Raw genomic sequence first — 2,810 nt, 5'->3', positions numbered from 1 at the left:
TATTAAAGAACCTTCCGTGATTATGATAATTGTTTTCTCTATTTATTGTTGAATTTAGTCAAGTTTATATGACCGTCTTTCTTAATTGAATTTGAATCTTATGATTTTATGAATTGCAAAATTATAGGACTAAAGTTTTCAACAAAACCTAGGGTTAAAGTGGGTAAATAATCGTAGGAGCTAATATATGACGACCAATCCTATATTAAATTGAGCAAATAAACAAAATTAATCAATTCGTTATAAGTCTAAATTAACTCGAACTAAACACTAGTAACTTGTTAGTTTATCCACCTGGTCACCGTATGAATGAGCTTCTTTGGTAAAGGATTAGGATTAGTGAAAATTAACATAGTCATTTTAGAAATCAGTAACCAATGAAACAATAATCCATTGCACACGCATAAGTCAACCATAATAGCATGTAAATACGAAGCTAAATGAAAGTTTCTCAATTACCTTGAATGACATATCTTTTGTGCTTTTTTCTTTAGTTTAATATTTGCCTTAATAGTTGATAGTTAGTTTTGTTTTGTTAATTAAGTTTCTAGTCTTGCAAAACTAGAGAATACCCTTTTTCTGAGATTATTAGTAGTTTAGTTAGTAGTAGATAAAAATTAGCTAAACATTATGTTCCTTGTGTTCAATACCTGTGTATTACTATTTTCAACAAGGCGCGCTGCCATGGGTAAAAATTAGATTTATTAGTAGGATAAACTAGTGTATAATTATTAAAAGCATTAGGTTTTTGGCACCATTGCCGGGGAACGGTCCATTTTTAGTTGATTTGAATCTGCTATTTTATTAGGATTTTTTTCTTCTATTTGCTTTTAAATTTTCGTATTAGCTTTTTATTCTGTTTGACCCACCACATTGTGGTCATTAACACCATGTTTTGGTGTCGTAACAGTTAATTTTCAGCTTTTGTTTTTGTTACTTTAAGGCATTTAATTTGTTTTTGTTGTAGTGACTTATGACCCGTGGATCCAACACACCTTTTGTTCCACCACTTGAAGACCCAAAGTCCACTTTTCATAAAAAGATTGATAAAACCATAGAAGAATCAAACACACCAAATAAATCACCTTTCAAGAATCTCAAATCGGTTTTTAGTAAGAAGTAGGGAAAGCAAGTGGGAGAATCTAGCAAAACCCCGAAAGACAAGGAAGAAGGCGAAAACGAATCAGAAAAAGAAAGCGAACAAGAAAGTTAACCCGAAAAATCATGGAGGAAATCTTCGGCATTTCCATGGTGGCATATAAGAAAAGAATTCGTGAAGACACCAGTCCGGGGCTTGTGCAACCCACCATTCCAGCTACTGCCACATTTGAACTCTAGAGGCACATCCTTGCTGCGCTAAAAGAGATTCCATTCACCAGAAAGGATCATGAAGATGCCTATAAACATCTTGATGAAGACAAGAACCTCTCCGACTATTTCAACATTCTGAATGTTCCACGCAAAATGGTGTTGTTGAGAATGCTTCCAGTCACCTTCAAAGGAGTTTTCCTAGGACTGGTTGAAGGCACTTCCCCTCGGAACAATCACTACATGGAAAAAATTGTATGATGAATTCTTGGAACAATTTTGCCCACCCTCGAAGGTGGCTAAACTCAAAAAGGCCATAGCCAACTTTGAGTAACAAATGGGTGAGTTGCTATTTGAAGCAAGGGATCGCTACAAGGGACTACTTCGAAATTGCCCTCAAAATGATCTTAATGTGCAACAAGAATTTTCCATATTTTATGACGGGGTAAATGTTACGACAAGGCAACTCCTTGATTCTCAAGGACCATTAACCAAGAAGAATCTCGCTGAAATTAAGGAGTTTATTGAAGAATTTTGTAAACATTAAAGAGAGTACCACAACCCGCGGAATGATGTAGCAAGGGGAATGGAAAATTTAGCATCGGAGGGCATGTCATCCATCTTGGCAATGCTACAAAATATGGACAGAAGTATGACTAAAATGGGTCAAACAATCCATACTATGCGAGTGGGGTGAGAAAACTATAATGGGCCGCATCTAACCAAAGACTGTGATCTTAATGAAAATGGAACCCGAAAGGTTCAAGCTTTGTACTCGAGCAGTGATTGATATGATGAAGATTGGAGAAAGCCCAAGAAGAAATGGTTACCTTATGATGAGTACAAGAAAGCTAAGGAAGAGAAGTATGAAAAAAGAGGAAGAGGCTTTTACCACAGAGAGGAACTAGCTCTTAAAAAGAAACCAGATTTTGAGTCAACGCTTACCCACTTTGCAGCTGCATCCGAAAAAAGGCACAAGGAAACCGAAGCAGCAATTAGAGAACAACAAGCTTTAATAAAAGATTAGCAAGTTTTACTAAGAAATCAGCAAGCTTCAATCTTCAACATCAAAAATCAACTTGGGCAACTAGCTAAACAGCTCAATGAAAGATCACCGGGAGGACTTCCAGGAAACACCGAACAAAACCCAAAGGGAGCTCACATCCAAGCTATTACAACGAGAAGTGGGAAAATTCTTACCCATGTGACTCCTATTTATAGAAACAACCCGGATGTTGATCAGGAAAATCGAGAAAAAAGTCATAGAAAAGAAACTGAATAATCGCCACGATGTGGCAAGAACCAGAAAAGAAGATTGTTGATCCAGTTAAGCCATACCGCCCACCGTTGCCCTTTTGAAGTAGATCAAGACAAGAAAATAATGTTGAAGACTATCTGAAATTCTTAGATCATATCAATTCCCTTGAAATCAATATTTCGTTCCTTGAAGCTTTAGTCCAAATGCCAAAATATACAAAGTTTTTAAAATATCTCTTAACTGA

The 2,810-nt window shown here is 36.1% G+C and overlaps 1 non-coding gene across 1 annotated transcript; it reads right to left on the bottom strand.

Moving 5' to 3' along the window:
• Positions 1-1,609: 1,609 nt before the first annotated feature.
• Positions 1,610-1,716, bottom strand: LOC145060621 (small nucleolar RNA R71). The gene has a single exon (XR_013686838.1). It is a non-coding gene; the product is annotated as a small nucleolar RNA R71 (small nucleolar RNA).
• Positions 1,717-2,810: the final 1,094 nt, after the last annotated feature.

The sequence above is a fragment of the Lactuca serriola genome, chromosome 6, assembly GCF_051521515.1.
Source record: "Lactuca serriola cultivar US96UC23 chromosome 6, Lser_US96UC23_V15, whole genome shotgun sequence".
NCBI classification, from domain to species: domain Eukaryota; kingdom Viridiplantae; phylum Streptophyta; class Magnoliopsida; order Asterales; family Asteraceae; genus Lactuca; species Lactuca serriola.
Note: the sequence above shows the minus strand (reverse complement) of the source record. Positions and strands in the feature narration are given on the sequence as shown.